Below are 23,256 nucleotides of genomic sequence, written 5' to 3'. Positions count from 1 at the left end.
GAATAGTCACACATGTTTGTAGAGTTTGGGTTGTTATTGTTTGATCGAATCTCTTAGAATAGTCACGAGTTGTAATACATTGAGTTCAATTTGGTTCAACAAAGTTTTAACAAAAGTGGACTTTTCACATGCATTTACGCGTGATTTAAATTTGAAGATTTTCACCTCCCATGTGTGTGTATTGCATGCGCACACACGCACTAAGATTTTTCGGATCAATGGGTCTAATTTTCTTTTAGAACTCATGGGCCTCCACGTAGGCTTGACCTATATCTTTATCACACTTACTACACTATGTGAGAGTTTCTAGATAAAAGTTACACTCTTTAGTAGTTTCTATTAAATGTGGGACTAAAATTTTACATCACAACATTTGTTCTAAGGATTTTCATAAAATGATTGCACCATCAAGTGTAAATATATAATCACTGGTAGATTTTGACTCTTCAGAATTTGATATCCTATTGGCATCACTATTTCTTCAAGTACAATCAAATATCTATTATAGTCCAATTCATATTTTAAGGTGTACCTCAAGTATCTTAAAATCTTATCTAATGCTTCCTAATGAGTAATTCCAAGGTTATTCGTAAATCTATTTGGTTTTTCAATTAAGTAAGCAATATCCGATTTGTGTAGTTTTTCAAACAAATTATGTAACTCTTACTTTCACTTTTTTTACTTTTACTTTTACTTCTACTTCTATTAGGATAAATCTCACATTAATCTAACAGAAAGTACAAAGTAAAGGGTATGAGGCAATAAGCTAATCAATTATGTTGTAGCAATGAGAAGATAGATGTATCTAAAGAGATAAGACACAAGATAATGGTAGAATTATAAAAAGAGTCTTGCTGGGGCGACATTGGATTTATTGCGACATTTTACATTTCTAACGTGAAGGTGCACACATAATTGTAGATGTTGTTTCTTTGCGTTGCGAGTAAACACATCTATGGTTACGCGCACACCTCCACATTGGAAATGTAAAAATCGTAGTAAATCCCATGTCCCTCCAGCATTGGTGTTAAAAAAAATAAATGCAATATTAGTACCATTGACAATGATGAAAGTGGGAATGAAAGGGGCGGATGGAAATTGAGTGGGAAAGTTTCGGAAGTCGCAACAACTTTGCTCTAACTCTCAAGGCAAAGAGGTCTAAAGAATCCTAAATATTCTTATAGGTCATAAGATGCAACTTTTCCATTTTAATGATATAATCAAAAGTGACTGTCTCTCACGCACATTTATTCAATACACCTCTATAATCTAATAAATTGGATGATTATTATATGAACCCTAATAGGAATGTTATAGAAAATTAAATTGATTAAATAAGAAAGTAAACCTAATCTGAAGAATCCATATTGGCCTAGATCTTTTCTAGTTTTGAAAATGTGAACTATTTCAAACCCCAATTAGACAATTTTAATTAGTTCTAACCCAACTTAATATTTTTCCATTCATCATAGCCTGTCATTGGTAATGACATACATCAGTGATGATTCAATGCATCTTATGTATCATATTACATTGCATCATTTATATGTATCTTGCCAACTCATGATATCAGTGATCTTGACGAGTTTGATGAAATCTAAAACCTTGAAATTAGTTGAAAAACCCTTGAGATGAAAAGTTGCCCAACTAGATCAGAAAAATGCAAATTTTGATCCTAGTTCCATCTATATATAAACCCACTAAAGGAATCAAAATAAAATAGAGAAAAAGAAATAAGTGTCCTAATCACAATAACTTTATCAAAATATATCATTTTCTTAATTCCCTAACGAGGTTGATCACTTTGCAGTCTAATGTTCCAAGTGTTACCTAATCCATGGTAATGTCTTTATAACTACTTCTAATGTTTAACTGGCACCAACCAGATGCAAGAGTAGCTGGCATTCAACAAATGGCAAACAATGTTAACAAAGATAAAGTTGATCATCACTGAAGAAAGAGAAAGATGCTTATTAGGACTGAAATAAACACATCAAATAACAGAGAGAGAGAGAGAGACTTTTCTTTTCTTTATGTGTGAACCTTATGCAATACCTTAGAAGCCATGCAAGATGGTCCCCCATATATCCCTTGTGTTTTACACCCTTTTGCTTACATTGTGTGTGTGTGTGAGAGAGAGAGAGAGAGAGGGAGAGAGAGAGAGAGGTGCATGAGAGGGTCCCCCCACCAAAAGTTATTAAAAGCTTATTGTAAATCTAGAAACCTTCACTAACCTGTCTGCATGGTTGTGGCGTGGGCACGACAATATTCAATATGTTTCACTTGTTGGGACCACTTCTTCCTTTGTTTATTACTACTAATCTTTTCAGTCCTTAATACTTACAAAATCACTGATAACTAATATAATTAAAAAATATATTTCACTTTGATCCCTTTCTTCTACATCTATTTATATCCATCATCACACTATCTTCTCTTGTGGAAGAGCCCAAGAGAGAGAAGATAAGGGAGTGATGGAAAAACATCTCTATCAACTTCTTTACATGTGGGGTGCGTATTCTCTTATCGTGCATCACTAACAGTTGAAGCTGCCAGCATGATCTAAACTACCCTCTTTTTAGGGAAGATCAGATCATGTGGTAGTTTCACCTGTTGATGGAAGCATGAGAAACCCTAATCACCACTTTGGTTTCTCCCTAAAGTTTCAAGATGATAAATGTTCATTATGGTTTTCTTTCACGAACCCTAAAAAAAAAGGTTTGTGATCCTCTCTTATTTTTCATTTTTTGCTCATATGGGTATCCTTGATTTTGTATGTTTATAGTATTTTAAGGTATTTTATAGATTTTTTGAGTATTATTTTGTTCTTTTTCAGTCTAAGATACGGGAGAATCTTATCAGTTGGCATGGGTTGAGGTTTGCTAGGGTTTTGAGTGACAGAATTTCTCTGTTAAACACTGTTGGTTCTTTTGATAGCTCTTTGTAGCCTGGGGGAGAGAGCTTTTTTATTCTTTCTTGTACTATTTCTGTGTCGAGTATGTCTTGCTTTTTCATATATTTTGATATTTTATTCTCTACTGTTCTCTGTTGAACATTTCATGAAGTGGGGTTGGTTTGTTTTTGAAAGGTCACAGGGGGGTTAAGGCAGACCCAGACCAGCTACAACCTAAGGAAGAGGAAACCTCTTTTATCCTGACAAACAAGAAAAGCTAGAGAGCAAGATATAGACCCACCATCAATTTCTAAACTACTCACAATACTAATGAACGAGGCAAGATGATCCGCCACCTTGTTGGTTTCCCTGAAGACATGAAGAACTGAAACTTTTTGGAAGCAAGGTAAAAGCTTTTTAATCGACAAAACCAAATGAAGAACTCTCCACGGGGAATTCCACATACCATTGGATTTTTATTATTAAAAACAAAAAAAAATTCTTACAAACTTGTAATTTGATTGATCCAAATGGCTAGATTCACACCTCTTAACCTCGAATGTTAAAGTAGAGTACCTACTCCAAGAGGTTTGGGGTAAAAGTTTGTCTTCCCACCCTATCCATTGATTTTCTTCTATAATGCATGTTTTGGGACCCATTATTATCTCTCTTTCTAAACCTTTTAGCCTAATTGACATTATTCTTAGAGAGGTCATCTAATTAAAGACTGGTTTATGGATAAAAGTCTCAAGTCATCTTAAATTTGTTCTTCTTCTGAAAAAAGAAGGAAGAATTGCATGTAGTAAATCTCTTAGTAGACTACAATAAATTAATAAGAAGCAACAAATATTACTGATATGTTGAACTGTTCTTGTTGCAGGTTTAATTGGTTATAAGAAATCTCTATTTGAGTTTGGGAAAGATTGAATTATGGGTTGTAAAGCATTTTATGAAATTAATATTTTCTTCTTTGGGTTTGGTGAACCTTCTTGTATTTTCCTCTGAGTAAGAGCAAAGAAGAACTATTTCTTGTAATTTCAAGTCTCCATAAATGCCAGCAAATCTAGTTATTTTTTCTGAATGTGGAAACAAAAGGGGGAATCATTTGAAGTAATTCTCAAATCTCTTGAGTAATAGCTTGCTCTCTCTCTCTCTCCCTAATCTTTCTATTTCTTGAAAACTTTGATGACTAATTGATATTAATTCATCTTTAGAGTTTATCGCATTAAAGTTGAGTTTTGGATTATGAGTATCAGACACTTTTGATTTGTTCATTTTATAGGGGTCAAAGGTTTTCATGAAACAGAAGGAAGAACACCTACATCAAGAATAATGAATCCCACTAGAGAGATTTTGCAAATTAATTTGTTTGACAAATTTTAATTAATAAAGGTTAGGGGGGAAGATTGAGTTTAGACCTGATATCAAAATAAAATTTTATGTTCTAAGTTTTGTAAGCCCACTATTATTCACTCCCCCCCCCCCCCCCCCCCACCCCCCACCACCACCACCCTCCTTTAGGTCTCAGAAGCAAAAGATAAACCCATTTCAAGCAATTTCAATTTTCAAGTTTCCAAGAGGAGCCAGTAAGTCCAGTTGTCTTTGTTTCTAAATGTTGAAGCAAAATAGGCAACCATTTCAAGTGATTCTCATCTCTCTCTAGAAATAGCCTGTATACACATGTTGTATTTTGATTGTTTTCTCATTATAGAAGTGAATCAGACTGCAATTTTGGGTATTATTATTAGGTCTCCTGAAAATAGCTTGTAAGCCCACTTATGATTTCTTAATTTAGGAGTAAAATAGACACCCAATTGATATAATTTTTACTTTGAAAAAGAACTGACAAAACCACTTGTCTTTTCTCATGGTGTTAGTTCATAAAACCTGTTGGAATCTCTCTCTCTCTCTCTCTCTCTCTCTCTTATTTATGTGTGTATTTCACTGTTTTGAATTTCAAGACTAATTTGATTTTCGCTTTAAAGTATGTTTGATTGCACATGAAAAATAAGATGAAAAATCAATTTTCATAGAAAATGATATTTTTTGTGTTTGATTGCATTTTTCTATGAAAATTGATTTTTTACCCCAATTAAAAAATTCACCAAAATATGGATTTTACTTTCCACACCCATATAGTTGGGAAAGTGAAATCAACGCATATTTTGCATCTTCAAAATATCATCTTTTTCTTCTCCACTCATATTTTCTTCTTCCCTACCACCACTATTACTAATATAGTCACCATCACACTAACTCGCTGTCGTCACCAACGTTGTCGTCGTTGTCGTAATTACCATCTCCCATCACCTTCTCTCTCTTCGTCTTCGTCTTCTTCTCCTTCTCCTTCTCCTTCTCCTTCTCCTTCCCTCACCTCCGTCGCCACCACGTCCTCCCCCTCCGTCTTATCATTTCCCAAACCTCTTCTTCTCCGCCTTAAGCCTCTCCCCTCTTCTCTCATTTTCTTTTTTTCACTACGTGAAAACTAGAAAATTTGACAGGAAAATTTGATGGGTCAAAGTCCATGAATTTTAGAAATAGAATTTTGATGGCCTAGGACTGTCAATTTTTTTATATTCCCCAAATTTGATAGTTTAGAGTTTTCAAATTTCTTCGATCCTCCATTAATTTGACGGTTTCAACCCGTCAGAAAAAAAAATTCGACAATGAAAAAATTGATGGAAAAAAAAGCCTTGGTCTGTCGAATTTTATGAAATTTGACGGCCTTAGACTGTCAAATATAGGTTTTTTTTACATTGTGTTTTTTCCATCTATCTTAGATAATTTTTTCATAATTTTATCCAACTAAAATCAAACAATGGAATTTGATTTTTCCAACCCTACCTATTTTCCACTATTATTTTTTTCATGGATTTCAAAGTCCATGAAAAGTTATTTTCCATGCAATCAAACATACCCTTAGTTTTCTCTTATTTGAGGGTCGTGAGTAGAAAATGATTTTCCTAGAAAAATGTCATTTCCACCTCATGATTACACCTTTTTTTTTTGTAAAATTATTTTCTCGAGGAAATCAATTATCTACTCTTGGTGGGAAAATAGTTTCCCACATAGCCCCTCAAAAAGATTTTTTCATATGTTTTGTTCCCTTACTATTACTCCCACTCTAAAATTAAAAACCAACTCTCTTTTTGACATTAATATCCTTGCAACCATCATTATCAAAGCCTTATCCTAACTATTTGAGATTACTTAAATGGATCTTTTTCCTCCATTCCACTCGTCCAAGTCACATCTTCTTGATTTTATTGAAATTTCCTATGGCCAATTAAATATTAGAATTCATTTTCCCTAGAAGTTTATTTTTCCATATACTATTTTCTAAAGAATCCATTGTCCCTCTTAAACATTTCTCTACGATCATAGAGACCCCAAGTTTCAAATAGGCTAGTTTGATACTCTCTGTCTTGGTGGTTGGGGTTGGCACCTAATTTTTGGCAGGAAGCTGTATTAGGCTAGAGTCCTGATGCCTTCTATGATTCTCTTAGTACCCATTTATCCAAAAGCATTACTTATTTGATTCCTTCTCTCTTTCTATGGTTTTGATTTGTCTTAACTCGTCAATGAAGGTATCATTGGTTGAGAGATCAATTCTAGGGTTTGTTAAATTCTATTTATGGAAACTTCCCATGAATTATTTTTGTGGTGTGTTGCCATCACTTTAAGGGTGGTAGTTGTCTTATGGTGTGAAGGGTTAAGTTAAGACCATTGGCAGAACTTGTGATGGGGTGACGTGGGTACTTGTAGAACAGAAAGTTGAAATTGACAAGTATTTGCTATTTTTGGGAAGTGTTTGGTGTAGGAATGTGAGCCTTAGAGAGGAGTTATTTTTACTAACTAGGAGAACAATATGAGGATTAAGCTTGCATTGTGGGCCTGAAGATTATGTAAAGGAGGCTAATAATTGGTGTAAAAAGGATGTCACTACTACAAAAGGGGCATGTTCGGCACCGTACTATATATCCTACGTTTTGCCCTATGTGTTTGACTCTACATGGGTTAGAAATTTTGGAATAGGCTGATTTTTGGTGAGTATGATCTTTATGATGAGGAGATCATCCTCACCAAAAATCAGTCCATTCCAAGCCTTCTAACCCCATAAAAAATGGTTTACAAAAAATGGATGATTCACAGTTCTTCAATTTGCAAACAAGAAGTTTCGGAATGGGCTGATTTTTGGTGAGGATGATCTTCTCACCATAGAGATAATCAGTTCATTCCAAAATTTTTAACCCATGTAGGACAAAACACGTAAGGCAAAACGTAAGGCACATAGTAGAGTGTTGAACATTTTCCACTACAAAAGGTGTATAGATGACACCGTATAATAACATTTTCCACTAGAAAAAGGTGTATGATATTGTTATGGTCATCGATCAAATAGACTTCTTATCAGATTTGGTCTTCATTGGATCCCAAATCCATGTAGCTAGGGCTTATTCCGAGGTCCTCATTTGGCTTCTACTTACTGCAATGTAGGTGTAAAAGATACCTCAACCCTATGGTCAATTTCAGGTCTAGACTACATTGAAAACAAATTCAATATATATATATATTTTGTGATCTAATTAGGAGGGTCAATGGGTACCCATTTAATCGGAATCAAAACTGAAAACTCCAGTTCGATTCCCTTTTTATTGGAACCGATTAGAGCTGGGTTTAAAATGGAACCTAAATGATAAGAATCAGAACTGTTATGTTCTATCTAATGGGTACCTGAAATCGATTTATTGTATAATTTTTTTAATATTATAGATGATTTAAGATTTTCTTTTATTTTAAAATTAATACATGTTATATAAAACTCTTCAATTTTTCATATAAATTATGCATTGGAGTCTAATATGGGCCATTTCTTCTAAAAATTTATTACTTGCAGAGATGATAACTTTTAATTTTCAAATTTTAATTTATGTCTTTAGTAGAACAAATTATAATTAAGTTGATAATTTGATAGATAATTCGTTAATTTTTTGAAAGGAAAGAAAATATTTTATAGTGATTTGATATAATTTTTCTCTTTCTATTTTTCGGAACTGGAACTGATGAGTACCTATGTTTTCTGGAGGTTCCAATTCTATCTATGTTAGAAGAACTAGAACAAACAATAATCAGAACCGAAAGAAATAAAGCCGACCCATTGACACCCCTAAATCTAATACTTGAAAAATGGATGGCCATGGAGTTGATCTCAAATTTAAAATCAAAATTCAACAGTGAAAACTCAGTAGAACTATTAAAATTTTATGCTATATGGCTTTACAACCATATGTCACCCAATCATGTTTTTGGGCGATCCATTGAAGTGGGTTCCATATAGATAGGTGGCGTATACACACATACATATATTGATAGATTAGTAGGTACGTGAGATTAGTAATCAGTAATTATTAAGTGAAGGCAAGTTTTGAATCCAGTTTCTTAGGGAAGAAACACCTGCTTTGCAAAGGCACCTAGAGTAAAGTCTTCTTAAGCCATGTTTGTTACTTATTTGAAGAATTTTAAAAGATAAAATATTGTTTTATTTATATTATAATAGTACAGATATTTTTAATTTATTAATATATTTATTCAAGTGAGATTTTAATTTTAAAAAGGAATTAATGTGAATTTCAATCAAGAGTACTCATCTTCTCTCATACATACATATACATCAGATACTAACATCCAAGACTTCAATGTGACATTAGCAACAACATGTAATTTTCATATTTGATCATAAGTTTCTGAGCTTTTGTGACATTTACAAAAGAGTCGGGATTTTCTGACACACATCCTCATACTCCCCCTGACATGACATGGCATGTGCTAGAGTCATAGATTTTTCTCTTGGGATACACAGCTGTACATCCCCATAAATATGTACAATTGTGTATCCCAAGGAAAGGAATCTATGATTTTAGCACATTTCACGTCAGGGGTGTCAAAAAATCGTTATTCTTTGCAAAAATATCATAACACAATTACAATAGCTTTTTAACCAAAAGATAAAACAGGAAATAATTTTTAGGGGTAAATATAAAAAATGCATATTTTTGGAGGTTAATGTTCTTGTAAAGTCCTCAATTTTAGCAATAAACAGAATTAAGTCACAAAATATACGATATAATTTTCATATAATATTTGATTAGAGGATGGTTGATCCACAATTTTGATCACTTATTGGATTGGGGCCTTGTCAGGTCCTAAAACCTTGACTTGGATCCTAAATTATGGGATTAGATCAAAGAATCCTTATGTGTTCTCCCTAATGTTTGTTCTTATCAGCTTAATCTTTACATTTGAGATGAAAAAAAATAAATTCACACCCTAATGATGTGTTACGGACTTCACATCATTTTTATTATGCGAGGAGTACGTAAATCACACTCTGACTCGAAGGTGCCAAGTTAGCTAAGTTGGTAAGACATGTGGAGAGTTAATCCCACGACCGAGGTTCAAAATTAGTTGAACCTACTTTCATATTGACCACTAAGAGCAACTCCAACAAAATAGGGCTCGGGTTCTGTATATTCTCTGAATTGTCATTTTATAGAGTTAGAACCTTCCAAAAGCACTCCAACACACTCACGCTCTGACTCTTTAGTTTGAAATATTTTGGAATGTGATTTTTTTTCTCTCACTCTCTCACTACTGGTTGGCGTTAAAAAACGGTAGCAGTTGTGAAACATTTTATTATATCTGTAGCTGAATTTGTGGAGAATCATTTAATTTTGGCTAGTATGATTGGAGTGAAGACCCCTACTTGCCTAGCCAAAAAAAAAAAAAAATCGGCTATAATAATAGTAAAGTTGTTTAATTATGTTATATCCTTATTTTCGAATGCATTTTATATTATGTTCACATGGATTAAAGTAGTAAGAAACGATATAAATTAAGGAACACTTGAACATCAAATATGTGATCCATGATAGAGTTGAATGACTAAATAAGATTCATGTTGGGCTCAGGATGACTTGCTTATGCAGAATCCTTATATAGATTGGATTTAATCTATGGGCTTGATAATTATGAGCCTGTGCGGGTTTATTACTGAGTGGGCTGCCCATGTTTATGGGTCAATTTGGGGAAGCCCAACCAATCCGGATCTACGATCCTTCCATTAACGTAATACATTTACAGCCCAAAACGTTTGTTTTGGGCTTTTTGTATGTTTATTCGTTTGGCTCATAGCAGTTTGATTAATTATAGAGAGAAGGTCATAAAAATGGGTTCTCCCAATTGACAAGAGTATCTAAGTCTAACTAGGAGTGAAACTTGATTCAGTTTGAGGTCAAATTGGAATCGAACCAACATAAGTCAGTTCCACTAAATAAGAACTAGAACCGAATCAAATTTCATTGAAACCAAATCAACTCAAACCGAACTAAAATCGGTTTGATTCTACATATTGTCAATATTCTATAAATTATAAGTAATATTTTTTAATGTAAAAATAAATATAAAATTTCATACAATAATCATTAATCTATTCATAAAAAATCATTAGTTTGTCCATAAAAATACTAATCCATATCCTATCTCTTAAAATAATTCATAATAATAATTATCTTCATATATATTTATTTATTGCATAGGAGTTTGGTTTGATTCTTTACAAGTTTGATCCGAGAATCGAACCAAATTAATCAGTTCTCCATTTTTATAATCCGGAACCGAATCACAACTTGTTCCAAATCGAATCAAATCACTCCAAAACGATTGGTTTGATTTGATTTTCGGTTGGAAGCGGACCAAGTTGCACCCCTAATTCTAACCCAAGAGGTCGAAGACGGAGCTATTTTCGTTATTTGACATTTGTCTCTCATAGAAGACCGCAGTAAGATGAACCAGCTTTCCTTCTCTTCCCCGCACGTTCCTGGAATTGGAAACCAGTTTCAAGAAGTTTTGCAACACGATCTGACATAAGGGTTTAAGCCACGTGGCACAATCGGAAGGTTGACGCTGCATAGAGAGAAGAACGATAGTTGGAAACCCAGCTTGACATCACTGTAAAAGAAGAGTGGGAACTCTCTCCTCCTTCCTCTTTAAACAGAAAACTCAACCTTATTTGGGTTTTAAGGTAAGAAAAATTGGTTCTAAGTTTAATAAATTTCTGGGTTTAAAACTTTTTCATCTCTGAATTTTGCCCAAATGTACAAAATTTATGTAAGAGCTTTGGATTTCCATATCTTCTTAGACTAATGGGTATCCTCTGATTATGATTTTATTTTGAATCCAGGTTTGCTAAATATGATGTGAAACCACGTATCGATAGAGATTTAGTTTAGGGAGATTTACAATTTGATTATGAAGATTGATTGATTGCTAGTATGAATATTTTAAATCACTTGAATTGAGAAAAAATAAAATAAAAAAATTAATGGGTATTCTTGTGTGAATTGTTACAAAAATTTGAGAACAATCTTCAAATAAGGGACCAGCCAATTAAATTGACAAACTAATCATCTTCAAAAGCTTCTAAATTTCACTCTTACTTGAGATTATTTAACCTTTACAAGTAATTGTCATTTGTTGTTGGTGTTTGAATGTGTGTGTTACCATTGTTTGTCATTGCAAGCCATTTGAAGAAGATTTATTACGTATATCTGTTTGAGATGTTAATCATATATACTCTTTGGTTTATTATTGATTTGTGTATGGGTCTTTTATCTTGTATGCATTATGATGAGTAATATGTGCTTTCTTCGGAAATCATTCTCCTTATTACTTAGATTTCATTTTGTGGGCATCCTTGACTGTACCATTGTAAGAACTATATCTAACAATTTTAAGGCATTTTGGAGAGCTTTGAATGTAAATGTTGAAATATTGGAATAATTTGAGCAAACCATATGGACTGATTTCTTTTACCCATAATAAAAACGTTCACTTAAGACTCTTTGTAATAGGTAACCTGTTCAATGTTGTAAATTGGCTCATTGAGTCTCGTATTAGTCATGGAATCACTTCCTAGGATTGGGTCTGTTGTCATGTGGGATGGGCGAGCTATCAAGATAGGACCTCAATTTGCATAAGGTGAATGAAACTTGGTTGGGAAACTTTGACTGGTAGAAAAAAACGCGGTCATTCTTTGAAGAAATACTTTAACCCATAGACTTTTATTCAGCTAAAGCTACATGTCGAGCCTTCTTGCACCGAGGCACATATTAAAGGGAAGACAACTGATATATAACTAGGCAATGTGCATAGGATCTGGGGATAAGGTCAAGTTGTGGTTAGGTAGAGAACTGGGTTTCCCAATGCCTACTTCTAGGCCAAATCACACCAAATAGAGTTGGGGATACGGATATGTCGGGGGCATCGGGCATTACAGATGGAAACCATACTTGTGCAGATGCCACATGTTTATTATGTTACATAAGATTTTGGTATGAGCAATAATTCCTTGGGGCCAGCCGCGAGGACGCACCCTCACTTACCTAGTGTGTGTGATGTGCGGGCATTGCATGTGCCCGGGGGATGGGACCCACATGCCTTGGCCCAGCCTTTGGCTCTCACTCTTCCGGTCCAACTAGTCGGATCTAAGTTCGGATACACCCGTCATAAAAAATAAAAATAAAATTGTTGCATATGATTTGTACTCTTTAAGGTTTTTAAGTTGGGTACTTTAGGTTAACCCCAAGGGGTTGGCCTAGTGGCAAGCTGAACCTTGATAAGCTCCTCAGGAAGGGTAGGTCAAGTGTTCGAAACTTCACAAAGCTATGAATTCCTTGGGGCCACCCTCCAGGGTCTGGTTGACCCTCGACTCAACCAATTGCACGTAGGACTTTCCGAGGGGGTGGTGCGTGTGATCGTGGTATTAGTCTCACCCAAAGGGTGGGGATACCCACGTTAAGCAAAAAAGTTGGGTACTTCAGGTTTTTCATAATGTTTAATCATCGACATCATCAAAGTCCAAAAACTGTGGTCGGCTAAACGAATCCTGTTCCTCCATTTAATTCTGTCTAAATCCATGTCTTCTATTAATTCAGATGTATCACTACTGCAATCCTCATCTTTTTAGGTCTTCCTTTTTCGTTTATAACATTTAACTTTCTTTCTCATTATGCTTAATTCGATTCTTAATTTTAAGCAAACAAAAAAATATTTTTTCCAACAAAAGTAGACTACCTAAGTTACACCACTCACTAATGGTATTCTACTAAAGCCATTAGTCAAGAACATAAACCAAACAAAGAAAACCCTTATAAAATGTAGTGGAAGACATACAATTATATAAAAATATCTGGCAAATGAATTATGATAGAAGCACTCTTTTACCTTATTTTTTATTTTTCCATCCCAAAAGAATTCATATCAAGACTGAGGATTCTTCTGTCATCACTTCATGAGCTCCATTCCTTGAGAAGATTGAGAATTGGTTTATCAGGAACTGGAATGAACTTGACAGCCCAACCAATTGGCCAAGTCACAGATGCAATTCCGATACACGCACCCCATTGCACCCAATTCAACCTCTCTGTATCTGCAAACGTCTTTAGAAACTCCACCATCACCACCTGAAGAACAACCGTAATCCCCACAATCCCTAGAAACAACGTGTTCTTATGTATTCCCTTGAACACATTCTTTTTCTCCATCTTCCTTGCATTGAACTCGTTAAATACTTGACAAAGAACGAACGTATTGAAGATTAATGTGTCCTTAACCTTATCATTTACACCGAATATAGTCTCACCTTTAAACTGTAGAGTCAAGAGGACTGTTATCTGATATAGAGCCTGAGCAATAAGGTTCCGCCACATTACATTGGTTATTAGTGGTTCGGTTCGACCAACGGGTGGCTTCTCCATGAGCTCTTTTGTGGGCTGCTCCGTGGCTAAAGCCAGAGCCCCGAGTGTGTCCATGATCAGGTTCACCCACAATAGTTGGACAGCTGTCAGTGGAACTTCGCCGGCAGAAACTGCAGCAATGAAGTTTATAACGAGAGCTGCAACATTCACAGTGAGTTGAAACTGTATGAATTTCTGAATGTTGTTATAAACACATCTCCCCCACCTTACAACTGTGGCCATGGAAGCGAAATTGTCATCCAAGATTATGATATCTGAACTCTCTTTCGCAACTTCAGTTCCTTGAATCCCCATCGAAAGACCAATGTCCGCCTCTTTTAGTGCTGGCGCGTCATTTGTGCCATCTCCTGTGACCGCAACCACGTGTCCTTTTTGTTTCAAACACTGTACCATCAAAAGCTTGTCAAAAGGGGAGGACCTCGCCATCACACGTATTATGTCCACCTTTTGCATTCTTTCCTCCGTTGTGTAATTTCTGAATTCGAATCCTTCCACGACTACTCCACTGTTTAATTCCTGATTGGGATCAAGTATCCCGCATTCAAAGGCTATGGCTTTTGCAGTGTAAACATTATCTCCAGTGATCATTTTGACGTTTACTCCGGCTTCTTGGCAAGCTTCCACAGCTCTTCTCACACCCGGTCGACATGGATCCTTTATACCAACTAGCCCTAATAAGGTGAGCCCATCTTCTTTTAACGATTCGTGGGTCATTCCATCTTCTTCTAGAATTTGTTTATGGGCAAAAGCAATGCAGCGGAGGCTATTAGCTGCCATGCCCTTAATGATTTCTTCAAAGATTGTCCTTTCACCTTCATCCATTGTTTTCATCAGTCCATCACTCTCATAATACTGTGAACACATAGCTAATATCATCTCAGCGGCACCCTTCCAGTGCACATGGGTTGTGTTCTCTTCATTCTTCCTAATCAAAATTCCGCTTCTTTTCTTCTCTGAGTTAAAGGTTTCGACATGAACAATGGAGCAATTATGTTTCAGTTCTTCCATATTCATTCCCATTTCGAACACAGCCCAAGACAGAATGGCTTTCTCAGTTGGGCTACCCGAGAATTCGGGCTCTTTTCCTGATGTCGGTCTGTAAACACTACCTGTTGTGTTCAGACCGACTCCTTGGTGAAGCAATTTGAGAATGGCTGGCGCAATTTTAGAGAAATCATCGTCTCTCATTTCTTGTTGGCCGAGCCAAAACTTGGTCACCTTCATCTGGTTCAATGTTAGGGTACCTGTTTTATCGGTACAAATCGTGGTGGCCGAACCCATGGTCTCACATGCTGGTAGTTTCCGAACCAAAGCTTGATCAGCCATCATTTTTTTCATGGAGTAAGCAAGAGTTAGTGTGACAGCTAATGGTAATCCCTCCGGAATTGCCACGACCACGATCGTAATCGCAGCAGCGAAAATTCGCAGAACCGAGTTCATCACAGCGTTGAACTCTGTCTTGCCACCATAGAACTCCCGATTTCCATTCTCGTCTTGTGTGTTCCCAGTGAAGTAACGCACCAACAAAACTATGAGAACAAGTAGTGCCACAACCAAACCAACTATCCCAATATATGAGGTCAGTTTGTTGAGCCGAGCTTGCAATGGGGTTTGTTCGTTGGTATCTCTGCTTATTGTACTCATCATCTCACCCCATGTAGTGTTCATGCCCACTGATGTTACAAGCATGCGAGCATACCCATCTACTACCTTGGAGCCAGAGAACAAGAACGGATTCCTACGTCCATCAACTTCTACATGATCGCTCTCTCCTGTCATGCTTGATTCATCCACTTGTAAAGAGTGGCCATCTAAGAACAACCCCTCAGCCGGAATCTGATCTCCGACACTTAAATATACGATTTCTCCCACAACAATGTTGAAAATGGATATTTTTTGTCGCCGACCATTTCTTATGACATCAACTTGGATGTTATTGCTGACACTCGATAGCTTATCAAATTGCTTCGACTGTCTAAAGTTACTTACTGCAGAGACCAAGACCACTATAAAAACAGCAACAAATATACTCCCGCCATCGTACCATCCGTCTTTTGCCCCGTGTTCCCTGATACCAAACCCAAGAGAGAGAGTTGCACAGGCCAAAAGTATGATAATGGTTGTATCCTTGAATGCTTCCAATACAAAATAAAAAAAGCCCTTTGTAGGAGGCTTGTGATAAGTGTTGGAACCAAAATCATTCTGTCGGCGGAAGATATCTTCAACGTCACCACATATTCCATTCTCCTTATCAGAAACAAGAGCGTTGGCGACACCTTCAACTCCTCCTATTTGACATAGACGATTCAAATCCTTCTCCTTAACTATTCCAATGAGGTTTTCCTTGTCGACTTTGGGGAAACTTCTTACCTCATCGATGATAATATTTATGTCATCTCTATCGAGATTAGTGTAAGATGGGATATCTAAGATTCCAGTGTAGAACTGATTGTTCCTCTTGGTCAGAGAGAGAAGAACTCTAGTGGTGTAAATGGCTATGAAAGCCAATCGCCATTTCTTTGCAGACTTGGCAAGGGTGCTCATCGATCCTACAATAGCCGTTGTGACACCTTCAAGTCCTCCGAACTGATGTAGACCGTTTGAATTCTTCTCCTCAAGCATTTCATATACGCTTTTCTTGTTGACATCAGGGAGACATGTGTGATCAACACTACCATTTTTATCGTCAAGTAGTATTTCGAGTGCGGTGTAAGACGGAGTATTTAAGATTCCGGAGAATAATTGTTGGTTATTCTTCTTCTTCTTGGAAATGATCTCTTTTGCTAGAGAAACAAGAACTCTAGACGAATAAATGGCCGCGAAAGCTAATCGCCATTTATTCCTAGGCTTAAGGAAATAATCATCAGAATCGTAACGATGTTGTGGATGGTTTTGATGGAGTTTAGAGCTTTGCATTGTGATGGGTGTTTATTGACTGTAAAAACAAAGCGACGATAAGAAACCAAAGCAATTGTTGTTGTGTACAGCCTGATTCAGTCAACAAAATGAAGCTCTTGTTGTCAAAATGGTCTGCCGTGTCCATGCTTCTTATAATGTGGGAAGAAGATTGACAGTGAAGCCTAAAAGCTTTGAGTCATGCTGGGGTGACACAAGGGTGAGAATAAGCAGTGGTGGCTCACACATCACCGTATATGCTTTTCCGTAAGATACAAGTAAAAAGCATTTATGGTTATGTGCACGCCACCACATCATTTTTCTCACCTCATTTGTGTCATTCCAGCATTTTCCAAAAGCTTTTGCTGTTTTACTGGGGCCATGTTTGCTGGACTGTCCAATAAAAAAATTGCCACGTGTCTAGATTATTGTGGGTCCAAGGCTTTTATACTTTTAAATTTTCCAAAAGCTTTTGCTGTTTTACTGGGGCCATGTTTGCTGGACTGTCCAATAAAAAAATTGCCAGGTGTCTAGATTATTGTGGGTCCAAGGCTTTTATACTTTTAAATTTTCTTCTGTATCAAATACAGTTTTTTTTTGCCTATGGGGCACAAGATATGTTGTACGTTGGACTTTTCTAATATCCAACTACAATTGACGTAGTGTGCAAGGTAATCGGTGGACTGATTCTATAATAAGCTTGAGAAGAATGGTGGATTTTAACTAAGTCCGTCTAAGCTGGACAAGAATGTTCCGGCACCTTATTTGCTGGCGATGTCCTGGTTTTCTGTTGCCATAAATATATGAAAATAGTTTGAGAGATACTTAGATACAAAATATCAATTCTTAAAATAATAAATAATATTTTCTAAAAAAAAAAAAAATCATAAAAACATGTTGAAAAATGAAACATAGAAGAACAAGAGGCATTTAATGAGCTATGTATTTATTATTATTATTTTGATAGAAATCAGCTATATATACTTCCAAGTGTTTCAAAATTTTGAAGGAACCCTCATCGTTACAAGATATGTGACATTTTGAATTTATTTCACATCCTTACATTTCTGTCAAAATTTGAAATACCTCCTTGGAAATGCCCCGTGTGATGCAATGGAGAGGGTTCTTTCAAAATTTTGAAGCGGCCTGCCCCCTTCAAAGTTTTTTCCAATTTTAAAGGGATACTCTTGGAGAATAAGGCACGTGATACTTTGTATTTGTTTTGTGTCGCTACATTTTTATGAATATTTAGAATACCTCCTTAGAAATGCCACTTGTAATCCAATAGAGAGAGTTTCTTCAAAATTTTGAAGTGAGATGGCATGTTCAAAGTTTTTTCCTATGTACTATTATCAAATATAAATGATTGAATCTAAAATTGATAGATCCCATTGTAATTGTTTCGCCCAATGTTTTAGAAACAAAACATTGATTCAACCGAAATTCATGGTAAGTCCAACACTATGGTTGGATTGATTTATATTAATTAAAAAATTAAAAATATGTAAAAGAAAATTTTAAAATAACAATTTTTTTTTTCCTTTGGTCTCATACAAAATTCATTCGAATTTATTTGGCCTAAATTGACTAAAAAGAGTTGTTCTAAGCTGACTTCCTTTGACATTGCAATCAACATTGTGCAAACCATAGAATTCTTTTCCTCGAGATTTTAGTGACCTCAAGATTGAACCTCATTTTGCACACCTTGACTTGAAAGAGGATACTTTCGAGGTTACTCTAGCATTATTCTTTTGACCCATCACTCAAGGCGTAAATTTGCTTCCTGTTTTCGTTGTGCCTTTCACCCTCTCGTTGTTTCAAAACCGATGTCATGCTTTCCTTAACTCAGTCTTCTGCTATATATTAATAGAAAATGACATAAATACCCTATTAAAGAAAAAATCCCTCTTTTCCTTCTTCTAAACCAGTCATCATCAACCTTAATATTCTACAAGATAGAATTTTTGTGGAGGTAGAAAACAAGAGGATTATAGGGGTAGAAAAATAAATGAATTTTTTTTTTTTCTTCTTTTTACATAAATAAATTGAAAGATGAGGCTGAATGGATTTTTTTTTTATATTAAAGTCTTGAAGATGATGTATTTTGGGAGAAAAATCAGGGTTTTCTATGTTAGAGATTGAAGTTAGCATTAGTCTATAATAATGTTGTGTTGCATATTTGCTAGATTGATTGGTGATTGGTGATTGATGATTTGTGAGAACAAGTCGGTGGAAATATTTGTAAACAATTAATCTATAAAAGTATTTTTGACATTTTATGGGACGGACCTAAAGTCTCTCGAAACCTAAAGTAGTGTCTCCAAAGGAGGTATCCCAAAAAGAAAAAGGGAAATGCTGAAATGACACAATGTATTAGTGTGATTCTCCCAAGTCTGACGTGCGATGTGCACATAACTATAGATGTGTTTACTCATGATACGAGTAAAATCCATCTACAGTTATGTACGCATCTCTACATCAGAATTTTTGGAGTGTGAAACAAGTACAAAATGCCACTTAAACAAGACTCACCTAAACTTCTCTTTAAAGATCATTTCCCACCTAAAAAGTGGTTGCATTATTGAAGTAAAACCGCAAAGATAGACCTTACATTATTAAAGTAAAAGGATTGATGATTCAGTACCCACCTCCACATCAGGAAGATATGAAATTAGGTTATACCTACACAACTCTGTCTTCTTCTTAATGGATCTTCTCAAATTAGACAATATCAAAATATTTTTTTAGAATAGTGTTGGAGTGACCTTAAGTTGGAATCTTGTATCGCACATCTTGACGTGAAAGTGTATGGGAATCATATATGCTTTTTCACTCATATATGATTCTCATACATTTTCACGTCAAGATGTGCGATATGAGATTCCAGCTTGAAGTCACTTCAGTATTATTCTATTTTTTTAAGAGATGTACTGGAGTAACATTAAAATACTTGATAAAAAACATCTATGATTCTGACACACATCCACGTCAGAAATGTCCCTCACGATGTACATTTTAATGTTATTTCAGCATTATCCATTTTTTAATTAAAATTAAATATTAAATCTTTCTTATTACATTTTTCTAATCTTTGATTTTTCAAAATTTTTCTTTTAAAAAAAAAAAAACTTATTCAAGTGATTCATTGTTGATGTAGTTTATTAAGAATAGTAGTATGTGGATGGCCTTTCAATTTTATTTACCTTACAATCACTTGTGTTTATGAGGGCCATTATTTTCCTTATATCTATGTTTAACATACACATTTCCAATCTATACTTTTAACTATGTTTGGAGAAGTTTTTAAACTTCTTAGTAATGATAATGGGTGTTTTTTGATGTAAGAAATCCACCCCCCCCCCCCCCCACCCGACACTCCTAACATGGCATGTGATAGAATCATATATTATTTTTCTTGGGATACACAACAACACATATTTATGAGGATGTACAATTATGTATTTTGTTAATAAAAAAATCTATGGTTCTAACCCATGCCATATCTCGAGTGTGTGTCAGAGGGGAATCACGACTATTTTATTAGAGGGATTTGAAGGAATATTATCTTTCTCTTGAAATGAAAGAAAATGTTCTACTATAGTAAAGTTTGACGATAATGTGGAAAGGTCTCAAGAAGGATAAACATGACCTTCGAGAATTGTTGGATTACTATGAACTTGATCATATAAGAAACCGATTGGATTCTTTGAAAAAAAATATATATATTTCTTTCAAATTTTGATTTTTAGAATTCTATCATATAATAATATATGCGTATGTGTATATAAAACTTTTGTAGGGACTCATAAAATATATTTAAATTACAGATAGGTTGCTTCAGACATGACGGATGACTTTTTGGTGGAAAAAAAAAAAAAAAGGTGAATCTTCCCATTAATTTCCAAGTAACTTCCGTGAGAACCCTTTTTTCTTTTTTCAAAGAATATGACGCGTCGTACATCCCAGAAGTCTAAAATAAAATTTTTTCTGTAGAAAAGTCGGTTGGTCACAGCAGCACAAGAACAATGATGAATACACACGGGAAACATACGTGGCTGATGTGGTAAGGTGTAAAATTGTAAATCTTTTTCCCTGTGTATCCCGAGAAAAAAGATCAGTGGTTCTGTGCCCTTACCATGTCAACTGAGTATCATTTACCGCGTACAGTCAGCTCAACTATTATAAAAGGGGGCACATTTTAAAAAGTCATGCTGGAGTGACCTGCGAATGTACCTTATATCACATCCTGACGTGGAAGTGGGTAGGAATCATAGGTGCTTTTTGACTTGTATCTCGATGAAAAACTTCTATGGTTCTTACACACTTTCACGTCACAATGTGCGATATGAGGTATAATATTAGAGAAGATCACTTCAGCATCCACAATGTGAAAAAACCTATATTTAACGATTTTCGACCGTCAAATTTCATAAAATTTGATAGACCAAGATGTCAAAATTTTATTATCAATGAATTGAAATCGTCAAATTAATGGAGGATGAGAGAAATTTGATAGTTCTAAACCATTGATGTGCGATTTGACGTATAATATTGATAGGGTCACTTCAGCATTCTCAATGTGAAAAAAGCTTATATTTTTGAATTTCATAAAATTTGACAATCAAAGCATCAAATATTTGTTTTCGACGGATCGAAACTATCAAGTTAATGGAGGATGAGAGAAATTTGATCGTTCTAAGCCAATGAATTGGGGAATATAAAAAATTTAAACGGCCAAGGGCCGTCAATCGACTTACCTGACTTACCTTATGTGACATGCTTGGAAATCATAGATCTACTCTCCTCAGAATACAAAATTGCAGTTCCCCATAAAAATGTATAGTTTTGTTTCCCGAGGAGAGCAAATTTACAATTCTTGAGCCTGTCATGTCAGGTAAATCAATAGAGTAAATCAATTGATTATCACAACTCTTTAAATAAAGAAGCATTGATAATACATGGCCCCACACAATTTCAAACTGATGATGACATGGCTTTATACAAATGAAAATTGTATCTTCAATTATGGACTAATGAAAAATGTTTATAATGCTCTCATCGTCAATCACAATGATAAAATATTCCTTACTTCTCGAACTAAGAGGTTCACTTGGGATCTTGATGCGTATAGATATGAATGGTTCAATAGGAGTAAGAATTTTCTGAAACATTTCATTTATGAACAAAAGAGTTGTTTTCAAGTGGTATTCGATTGATTACGTATTATTTAATATTTGTTTGATTAGTCTGAGATTATCTACAAATAAGATTTGTCTAAGTAATTTCATTTATTTTTATTTATGAGAAAGAAATTGCGTGAATGAGAAAGTTGATTTGACTCAATCGATGTGATATTATCGTTTATTATTGTACTCATCAAATAGGATTTGACACTTTACATATTCCACCTCGTGAATCACCTTCCTTACTAACATAGTAACATTTTAAGACTTACTAAGAGTCATTTTGCTCAAATGGAATATCACATCCGCAATCCAACACCACAACTCACTACTCACTAGGTTTCGTTGACAAACTCAGATAAAAGATAATGTTACTGCTTAATTGTGGAAGAGTTAAGGGTGGCAATTTTACAACAAATATTGTCTGGGTGTTTTGTTTTCTGTTCAGTTTCTTGACATTATGAATGTACCTAGAACAATTGTCGAAGCATAATCTCTTGACATGAACGTCAAAAATTGATTAACATTATTGCTTGATTGTTGAACATGAAATAATAGGTATGATGAAGGTGCTACTTAGCTAAGTGGTAAAAAAGCTCGAGGAGAGTTGATCCCATGACCTAGGTTCAAATCTCGTTGAACCCAATTTCACCTTCATTAACCACTAATCACTTAGCGAAAAAAAAGACGTTACAAGTATGATGGTTGCCGGACACATTACAAACTATTAGCCACGGCAATGTTATCCAAGAAATATTCTTATTAAAGAAGTCAAGTTTACACGTAAATATTATTTAATATTCAAAAGTAAAATTTTATTGAAAATAAATTGACTTGAACATCATAATGTGATTTGTAAATCTCACCACAATTTAAAGGAAAGAAAAAAAAAGGCAATCTTAAGGTGTTAAGATGGTTTTTACCTTAACACCTACTAAGGGGAGGATATTCATTTTGCCACCCCAAGTAGGGACACATTCATTCTGGGGTCACCGGCCTATTAAAATTTGTTCACCTTTTGTTTGTTTGATAGACAACATTGTCTGTATTTATTTGACCTATCTGAACATATACTTCGAATAATTTAAAAGCCGAAATAGGTAAAATACGGGCAGGTGTTCTCATTGGGATCATAACACACGTTGGGGGTTCGGCTCCATGCTTGCTTGCAAGGAATTGGAGGCGAAAAAATACACATTTGAGTACCATTTTAGTTTTGTTATTCTTCCATGGGGTTTTAAAACTTGTTTGTAGGTCTCATCTAGTCCATGAACGAGACTGAGTTATCTCAAATGAGTTTTCCGATACATTTGAGTTGTCTCATTTAACAATGAGAAAAATGAATTGTGGATTTAAATCCTATCGGATACATTTGACTTGTCTACCCGGTCTGTTTGGTGAGCGATACTGATCGAGACATATCGGAGGAGTCATCTTGGTCTCGGACGAGATTTATAATCATGTATTCGAT

General features: G+C 35.1%; 1 long non-coding RNA gene and 1 pseudogene across 2 annotated transcripts; one reads left to right on the top strand and one right to left on the bottom strand.

Moving 5' to 3' along the window:
• Positions 1-1,899: 1,899 nt before the first annotated feature.
• On the top strand, positions 1,900-3,974 carry LOC147402231 (uncharacterized). 2 transcript variants are annotated; one of them, XR_015178852.1, is made up of 3 exons: positions 2,099-2,718; positions 2,837-2,996; positions 3,089-3,974. It is a non-coding gene; the product is annotated as an uncharacterized LOC147402231 (long non-coding RNA). The 2 variants fall into 2 exon arrangements; XR_015178851.1 differs by having other exon boundaries at positions 1,900-2,718; positions 2,837-3,974.
• An 8,627-nt stretch (positions 3,975-12,601) lies between these two features.
• On the bottom strand, positions 12,602-16,799 carry LOC147402230 (calcium-transporting ATPase 12, plasma membrane-type pseudogene; annotated as a pseudogene).
• Between the last annotated feature and the right edge of the window lie 6,457 nt (positions 16,800-23,256).

The sequence above is a fragment of the Akebia trifoliata genome, chromosome 5, assembly GCF_017979445.1.
Source record: "Akebia trifoliata isolate Shusen 1 chromosome 5, ASM1797944v1, whole genome shotgun sequence".
NCBI lineage: Eukaryota > Viridiplantae > Streptophyta > Magnoliopsida > Ranunculales > Lardizabalaceae > Akebia > Akebia trifoliata.
Note: the sequence above shows the minus strand (reverse complement) of the source record. Positions and strands in the feature narration are given on the sequence as shown.